This window comes from Globicephala melas, chromosome 10 (genome assembly GCF_963455315.2).
Source record: "Globicephala melas chromosome 10, mGloMel1.2, whole genome shotgun sequence".
NCBI lineage: Eukaryota > Metazoa > Chordata > Mammalia > Artiodactyla > Delphinidae > Globicephala > Globicephala melas.
Genome location: NC_083323.1, coordinates 19273241 through 19282336, shown reverse-complemented (window position 1 = coordinate 19282336; position 9096 = coordinate 19273241). Strand labels below are relative to the sequence as shown.

At 39.6% G+C, this 9096-nt stretch overlaps 1 pseudogene; it reads right to left on the bottom strand.

The window, feature by feature from the left end:
- Nucleotides 1-2506: 2506 nt before the first annotated feature.
- Nucleotides 2507-9096, bottom strand: part of LOC115852591 (reticulon-3 pseudogene) — a 32045-nt pseudogene continuing 25455 nt past the window's right edge.

Sequence of the window (9096 nt, the reverse complement as noted above, 5' to 3'; positions counted from 1 at the left end):
GAGGAAAATGGACCCTGAGAGGACGGAAAAGCTACAGGAATGTTGGGAAGTCCTGAAGGTGAAGGCCACCCACTTCACTATTTTGTCCAGGGCCAGACCTCTGTGTGCAAAAACTTCTAAATGGATACAGAAAGAAAATCCTTATGTAGCAGGGAAAGTTATTTATCTGTATCTCTCATCTGTATCTATATATTTATATTTATACCTATACCTATGTCTATGTATATATATTTGAAAGAGAGATTTGTATTGTGCTCTTTTTAAAAGAAACATTAGATTATTAACAAACTTTTCTTATCCTACATTTAGATTTTATAATTTTGTGTTATTCATTTTTTTTACTTGCTTATTTTATTCTCACAGTGCTTAGCACAGTTCAATGTAACTGGAAGGTCAAGCATTTATTTAATAAATTTATTGAATAAATGAATAATAACTTTCTTGGTGCAGGTACTACACAGAACCTTGGAAGCCTGTTTGGGTTAGAAGAAAGATGCTTTAAGTGGGGCTGGGGCACCTCTCGAAGAGTTTCATCAGCAGCAGAAATAACAAAGAGTACTGCAATTTCTATTCCTGCTTGTCAAGAAATGAGGTAGGCATTTAATTTAAGGCAGTCAGAATCTAGCACTGCTGCTCTGCCTCCGACAGTAAAGATGAGCCAAGGAAAAGACAAGCCAGAGAAAAGACTCTGTCATTACTCCCTGTCAGCCCCAGTGACCATTCACACAAACACAACACAGACCAACATGTACGAGTACACACACACATATATAAATTTTTGTATTTTCTTTTGCCTATGTGTCTAGTCAGCTCAAATGGGTTGACTCGTGTTTTGGCTCACATAACCAAACCAGACTCTTTGGCTCAGCTCTACCTGCAAACTTTCTGGCCTGCTTGTGTATAGTGAAGTGGTTTGAGTTTCTGAGAACAAATAATTAGGCTCTAGATGAAGGCCAGGGTTATACAAAACCCATTCGTTTCTGCCTCTGTGGGTTCTATGACCCCGTGAAAAGGAAAAAGTTAGATTAGGACAGTGCTCAGCTACATGGGCTTCATGAGATTTTTTTCCTTTAAGTGTTATTAGAACATGTGTTTAATTATTGTTTTTCTAGGCTTGATAAGCTTAGGGATTCATATCTTTAAATTACATCCCCCTTAATCAACCACATACGACATCTTCGATTCAGAATTAGTGTTGGTGTGGACCAGATTGTTGACCTTGTCTTTTTTATTTAGTCTCATCCCTTGGGCTTCAAAGGTAAATGAAGTTTCAAACTAGGCATAAGAGCATCATCAACTCAAAGAGGCTGAGAATATATTTACTTATTTTATTAGATCTACTCCACCATTTTTCTACATCTTTTTATGGTTTTTTTTTTCTCACTTTGTAGGTATTTTTTCTTTATCAGGGACAGAGCATCTAGAAATTCTTCTCTAACCCCTTTTCCGAATCATGAATCACCTGACTATAATTACTAACATATACCCTCTCAAATAACTTTCTGTGAACTGCGTGCATGTCCATTTACCCAGAGGCAACTACTAATATTATTTTTATAGAAATTACAGACATTTAATTTCCTAAGAAAAGCACAGCCTTGTCTGTTAAGCTTGAGGTAGGTAGGGAAGAAGGTAGGAAGCACCTTTCTCGTACTCAAGCTCAGAACTCATGTCCAGAGGAAATGAAACAGAAACCACCTTCCCAAATGGTGGAGCTTTTCATTTCCTAAGTGGGAGTGGGAAGGGAGTGGTGGTCAGCTCAGTGGGCCAACTTTCTTTTTCCGATCTCATTTATCAGATGGTATTTTGGGATTCAGGGATTATCAGTATCACCTATGAGTTATTAATAGAATTGAAAGTTATTTGTATCAATGAGGTGGGAGAAGACAGATGATAATAGGAATAGTTGCTCATATTATATGAGACAGGGAGATGAGGTCAGAGGAGGGTAAGAATAGTCCAAGGAATAAATAAAAGTCAACTAGATAGTCATTATTCCACTCCCAAATAAATTTTTTTGTAATCATAATTCCTTAAATGGAAAATAAGCACAAAACTCTTGTGAGAAATTGGCTTAAAACCCAATACTTGGGTATTAGATAGATGAGCTGGAGAGGTGTGTTTTGTCTTTCATTTTTGTGTTTATCTTCACTCTTTGCCTTTTCAAGCCACAGGCAAAAGCTCCACCATCCTTAGAGATTCTGGTTACTTACTAATTTGAATCATATTCTTTTAATTTCAAAGATATCAATTCCTTTTCAATCTAACACATTCTGGAGGCTGGTGCGGAAAGTAAAGAGAAAGAAGGTGAGAAAACATCAGATTAAAAGGGTTTGGAAGTGAACACTGGACATATTCCCTCATGGTACAAGTGCAGTGTTGTAACTGTTCAATGGTGATTTAGTAACTGCTGAATTTTTAATTTCCATGTGCTTCTTTTTTTTTTTTTCTTTGTAATGCCAGAGAATGTTGCTTGGGTCCTTCAACAACTGACTTGGTCTGATTCTCACGGCACAATGTAGTAATCAGTCTGGGGTCTGTACTTTTCATTGGAACACTGAAAACTTACAGTTCAGCAAAGATTAGAAGGATGATTCCATTGGAACTGCACTAACATTGGTCATTTGCCACATGAAGACAGCCAGATCTTTCACCAGAAAGAAACACATGATGGGCTTTGGGCCCCTGTTGATGGGGTCACTCTTAATTATGGAAAACTTCTGAAAATAGCTTGATTACATGGCCTTTTGACTTCTGTACAGCTTGGATGACAGACTTGTAGACCCTGAAGCTGATGGTGACAAAGAGGAGAGCCAGGATGATGTAAGAAGCCACAGTGATGATGCTGAAATCTCCAGGGTAAGTAGCACTATCAGTGTGGAGCAAGAACCAAGCTCATCTTTCTTCACCTTGTGCCAGAAAAATCAGACGGTGCATTGCAAAGGAGGCTACAGAGCAGGTTCCCAGGCAACTCCCTCCCGTGTCCCCTCCCCCTATCACTAGGTGTGGAAGGTTGGGCCCCAGAGGACAAAGAGGATTTAGATGGAATTGACTGGCTTCCAATGGCTCTACCATGGGCTTTTCCAAGGAAGGCGGGGGAGAAAGAGGGGAAATAAAATAATCACACGGTCGGCTCTCCCAAGTCCCTTCACTCCTTCTGGTTCGTGCTTATACTCTGACTACTAGTAATGTTTTGATATATAGCCTTCCAGACTTTCTCTATTATTTTATATGTTAACTAGAACTTTTCTTATTTAATATTTCACTTAAAAATCCCTTATCCCTTTGCATTTTTCCCCACTGAAAGGGTTCCCTAATTGTTTCCTTTTGTCTCTCTGCCCCTGCCCTAATCCCATTCCCCTGAGGTAGATTCTAGTAATGTTTTGATATATAGCCTTCCAGACTTCCTCAATTATTTTATATGCTAACTGGAACCATGACTGTTTTCACTGGATGGAACCTTGGAGATCATCTTTCCATCTCTCCTTACCCCCTCCCACTAAACCTCCCCCCACCACCACTGCAGGCTTCCAGAAGATACATAAGCTAAATGCCCCACCTGAAACACCACCTCAGCCAGCGATTGGCAGAACTTGGACTAGAACCCAGGTCTTTTCAGTCCTAGTTAAATGATCTTTCTGCTGCTTTCCACAACTTTATATTTTAGCCTGTTTCATGACCTAAAGAAGCAGTTTCTGTAAGATGGATTTAAGTGGTTTATGGCCAGATTTAGTTTACAAGGTGACCATTCATTTCCTGATGGAAAACAAGCAAACAGACAAACCAACAAATACCCTTCTAACCAAATAGAAATGGCTATGGTTCGTCTCCTCCGTTCCTCCTTTGGCCTCAGTGACTGGCCTACAGGCTCAGTGCTCTGCTTTCCTGGAGCAGCTTTCTTGTGCTAAGATCATCCTTAGATCCATCTATCATACAGTCAGCTTTTGCTTCTTATTCTGTTTTCTTATTGGTCACTTGCTTGGGCATAGGTACAGCTCTCCCTGCTTTCTCTTCAAGTGCTCCCAGAAAAACTGAACTTAAACCAGCCAGGCCATTCGAGTTGCTGATTTTCTGGGTATGTTCAAGGTGTTCCCCATAAAAACCAGGACTCTCCCCTGGTGTGGGACATCATGTTTCTTTTTCCGTACATTCCATACCTGAAATTTATAGCTTGACCAGTAAATTCTGACCCACCTTAAACTGCTAGTCTTGACTTTTTCTTTAAATTTTTAAACAGACCCCTCTCCAAGCTTTCTAAGTTCAACTCGAGCACACACATACATCTCCATTTATAGTTAGAAAATGCACACTTTCACAAAATAACACTAATAAAAACCTTGGGGTCTCACTCTACCTCCACTCTTCTTTCACCCCAATCACTCTCAGAACTTCTCAGTCACCTGGCCCACCTAGAAGTGCTAGGATCAATCTTCACACCAGGCCTAGATCTTTGGACTTTGTTCAAAGTCCATCATGTCTTCTGAGTTATAGTAAACATGCTTGCTTTAACTGTAGTTCGATCTCTGACAGACAGAATTCATAGTGATCTTTGGATATGGGAATCCTATTTTTTTTTTTTGGATTCTTTTTTTTTTTGAACAAACTTGTTTTCAAGGAAGAACATGTCAGAGAGTGAATGCCAAAGAGACCCACTTTGCAAATATAATGTGCAGTTAATAGAATACAAGTGAGCTCTTCTGAGTTTGATGGTGGTGGTTGTTGCTTGGGGATCTCTCTTTCACCTAAGCCTCTGCCTGTTGTTGTTTCCCCTCACATGTGCTTGTGCGTGTGCCGTGGGGGACATTAAACAAGCACCGTCTTGTTTCATGTGATTTTGCAGAATAATGCTCTCGTGTTTACCTTTCATATCCACTTTAAGGATGGAATCTGTTTTACAACTGGGACTGCTGCTATGACAAATTCTGTAGCATTGCCTTCAGTTCAGGCACATGCCTCTGAAACCTTAATCACTAACAGATGCTGTTCTGAATCAAGAATTCCCCTCTCTGGCTACTCACCCTGAGCAATGAGCTGCCTAACTTGGATCCTACAGGCTTCTTGAGAAACTCCACAGGCTGCCTTACTAGCACACTGGTAACATGCAGAAGATTGATATTTTCCAGGCCCAAGCAGGACTTTGAAATAATACCTAGCAGTTGTAGAGAGCTATTTATTTTCCCCTCCTCCTACAAGTGTTTTCACATACATCATCTCATTTTATCCTTCAAATAGTCCTTGGAGTTAAGTAGGGAAAACAGTATTTTCCCCTAGGAACCTGAGGTCCAGAGATGTTAAGTAACTTGCTCAAGGTCACACATTAGCCTTGACTCCTAGTCTGGTGTTCCTTCTACTAAAATGACACTAGTATTTACTTTGTCCTGTGTCAAAATAATTCTAAAGTCTTTTCAGGTGCTGCATGAAACCAAACTGTCATTCTTACAGCTTGGATTTAATTAAATTTGTAACAGCTTTAGTGTTTTTGGTTTTTTTTTCCCCCTAGTCCTTAAATTATAAGACAGTGATTTTGTGTGCCTAAAAATTATTTAGGGAGATTGTTCAGTAGATCCTGGTTCAGTAGATCAAAGGTGCAGCCCCCCAAAGACAAAAAGACAAAGCAGTATTTGTCTGGAAAAAATGCCTTGGAGGGAGAAAGTGAAACCTCCAGGGTCTGAGTTTTCTGGAGAGGGAGAAGAGTAAGAATAGAGAGAAATTTATGGAAAGATGTGAAGTTAGGTGCTGCTTATGTTAAGGGCCAGCAGGGGAATCCCTAGTGGTGGGATTGCTAGAAAGGACTCTAGCGAAGAAGAATGGTTGATAAGATGTTTGCTCTGTGGTGCAAGCTATGATCCTTCCTTGTGGTCCCTATATATTCAGCAAAACTTGTGTTTTATGTGAATGGAGACTTTTCTATGAGAATTAAGGAAGAGGATGAGTTTTACTTCTGAATTGACATAATGGGGAACTGAGCAGAAGAGATCTTAAGAAGTTTGGATTTCTGCAGACTAGAATTGGAGGCTTAAACTCATTGCACCTAGCTACCTGTGGGATGGATAAGACCAGGTGACATCTGGGTGAATACATGATAGTTAGCATGAAGACAGTACAGAAAATATTATTATTTTTGGAATACTCTCATGGCTTAGAAGAACTAGGATGTGATTAGAGATGTCATAAGAAAGGTGCACATCAAGAAAGTGAATGTGAACAAGGATGTTTGCAAACAGAGTAGGTGAAAGATTAAGAACCTTGAGATGCAGTTCCAGCTTTGGCCCATGTTGCAGAATGATTTTAACTAAGTTCTAGTGCCTTTGTTCCCTGTCCTATGCAATATGTAATGGTAGTTCACATGGACTTTTAATGCTTTTAATCTAACAACCAGGGCCTAAAAGGGGAATTTTCTATATCTGGAAATATTTAAGATCTTGAGAAAGACTTCTTAGTCTGAAGGAGCAGAGGATGGGGAGGTGCAAGCCACAGAACCAAAACATTAATTTTCTTTTTTTAAAATAATTAATTATTAAAAAAATTTTTTTGGCTGCGTTGGGTCTTTGTTGCTGAGCGCAGGCTTTCTCTAGTTGCGGAGAGCAGGGGCTACCCTTTGTTGTGGTGGTTTCTCTTGTTGGACCACAGGCTCTAGGTGTGTGGGCTTCAGTAGTTGCAGCATGCAGGCTCCAGTAGTTGTGGCTCATGGACTCCAGAGTGCAGGCTCAGTAGTTGTGGCGGATGGGCTTAGTTGCTCCATAGCATGTGGGATCTTCCTGGACCAGGGATCAAACCCATGTCCCCTGCATTGGCAGGCGGACACCCTGCACCACCAGGGAAGTCCCAAAGCATTAATTTTCAATTCAGAAAAGAACAGACATTTTACATGAATGTAAGGAGTAAAAATGTCCTCTTTGCAGAGAAATGTGAACCCAGATATGCTGCCTTAGAAATAAAGCCATGTCCTTATTTATGGTATGGATACTGGAGAGTCCCAATCTTCTTCACAATTTAGGGGCTGAGATGACAACAGGATTCGATAAGAACACTTATATTGAATAATTTCAATCCTCTCGGTAACAAAGTGAATTAGCATCATCTGCTGAAAAATAAGGGTTTGGATTATAGAAGTTTGTGGGCTTCATAAGATGTACAGACTAGTTCTGGGAGAAGTAAACTAGGGAGGCAATAATAAATTAATGACAAGGCTGCCTATGAGTGGCTAAGGTCAAAGAACCTCTAGTCTTATACAAAGTTTTCAAATAAAGGCTCACTCCACATTTTACTGTCACAAAATTCAAATCTTTTTGAGAATACTGCTCAGATGGGCTTCCCATTTTCCCCTCCTTCCCCATCATGGGACAAGGAGGACCAAGCAAAGAAAAGGCCGTTATTCTTCTGGCTGCCTTTTCATCACTTATTCTTTCAATCAGCAAATATTTGTTGAGCAGCTACTAGTCTAGGTGTTCTGGGTCAGGTGGTAGGAATGCAACTGCAGACAAAACAGACCCCTCCTCATGAACTTATTTTGTAATCATTTTAACTCCTTGGATTAAAATACTGCCTTTGAAGTTTATGCTGAATATAAAAATACCACCCCTTCTCTTTCTTGTTGCTATTATTTACCAAATAAGCCATTTGTTGAAGGTTTTGATGCTTGTTCTTTGAGTCCGGGTTATGGGTGTGAGGAGAGCTGAGGATTCTTTGAGCTGTCTCTCCACTTTTCAGATGAAAGAGATCATGCTCTGAATCTCTTTTTTTGTAAGCCATTTTCTATCACTGAAAAGATTGATTGGTTATCACAGTCTTGCTCTGGGACACCTTAACCTATTCAGCAAAGATAACAACGAATATGATGGCCATACCCTTGGTTTGATCCTTGCCTTGAGGCTGAGTTTTAACCAGCATTTATTGCTCCATCATGTATTTTACCATTTGGGATCAAGAAGCAGTTGCTTTCTCTAATCCTGTAAGTCCTCAAATTCCTGGACATATTCCCTTTTATTCCTGCTTGCACTGTGGTCAATTCTTTTCTGAGCTCATCTCTTTCTTGTAATACCTTGCTGTAATAGTTTGCTAGGGCTGATGTAACAAAATACCACAAACTGCGTGACTTAACAGGAATTTACCATCTCACAGTACTGGAGGCTTTTCCTGCTCATTATTTTGGTAAAAATATATTGCATTTTATGAAGCAAATATTAAATGTTCCTATATAAACTTTGGCTAGAAGATATTGTATTACGGCTCATTACATTGAACCCTAATCCAATATGACTGGCGTTCTTATATACGATGAGGAGCTTAGGACATAGCCATGCACAGAGGGAAAACCATGTGAAAATACAGGCAGAAAATAGCCATTTGCCAGACAAAAAGAGAGGCCTCAGAAGAAACCAACTCTGCTAATACCTTCCTTGATCTTGGACTTCCAAACTCCAGAATCGTGAGAAAATAAATTTCTGTTGTTTAAGCCACCCAGTCTGAGGTCCTTTGCTATGGGAGCCCTACCAAACGGATACAGGATCCTGGTTGCAACTTTCTGCTTGGCTTCTTATGTTCTCAGCTCCGTATTATTTACAAATGAGCAAATTCCTGGAGGTTAATTGCATTGCTGAAAGTTCGGTTCATCTTAATATATTTCCATTCCCTCTGAAGATCTTGGATTCTCAAGTCTTAGTTGTCTTGTTGAATTCCAGGTTTTTTCCTTTAGTCCTGTGAGACCACAGAAAGTTTTATTCAGCTTCTAGCCTCATAGCCGCCCCCTTCTGCTCAATTCTCAGATGCTAGACTCTACACTGCTTGTGAATCAGCAGATGCATGAGGGGAGCAGAATTTGGGGCTTATCTCAACATACTTCTTGGTTCTTGGAGAGCTTTACTTCTCAAGTCCTGGCTGCCTTGATCGTTTCTTATGCTTTCAAACAGATGTAGTTTTTACTTTATCCAACTTTTCTAGGTTTTTGTTTGTTTGTTTGTTTTCGTAGGGAGGTCTGGTTTGATATAAACATGTCTATCAAAGCCATAACTGGAATTATTTTTATATTAATTTTTAACATAGGCATTTTATTAAATTCTCTTATTGTCTGTAATAGATTTTTTAAAAAAAATTTAT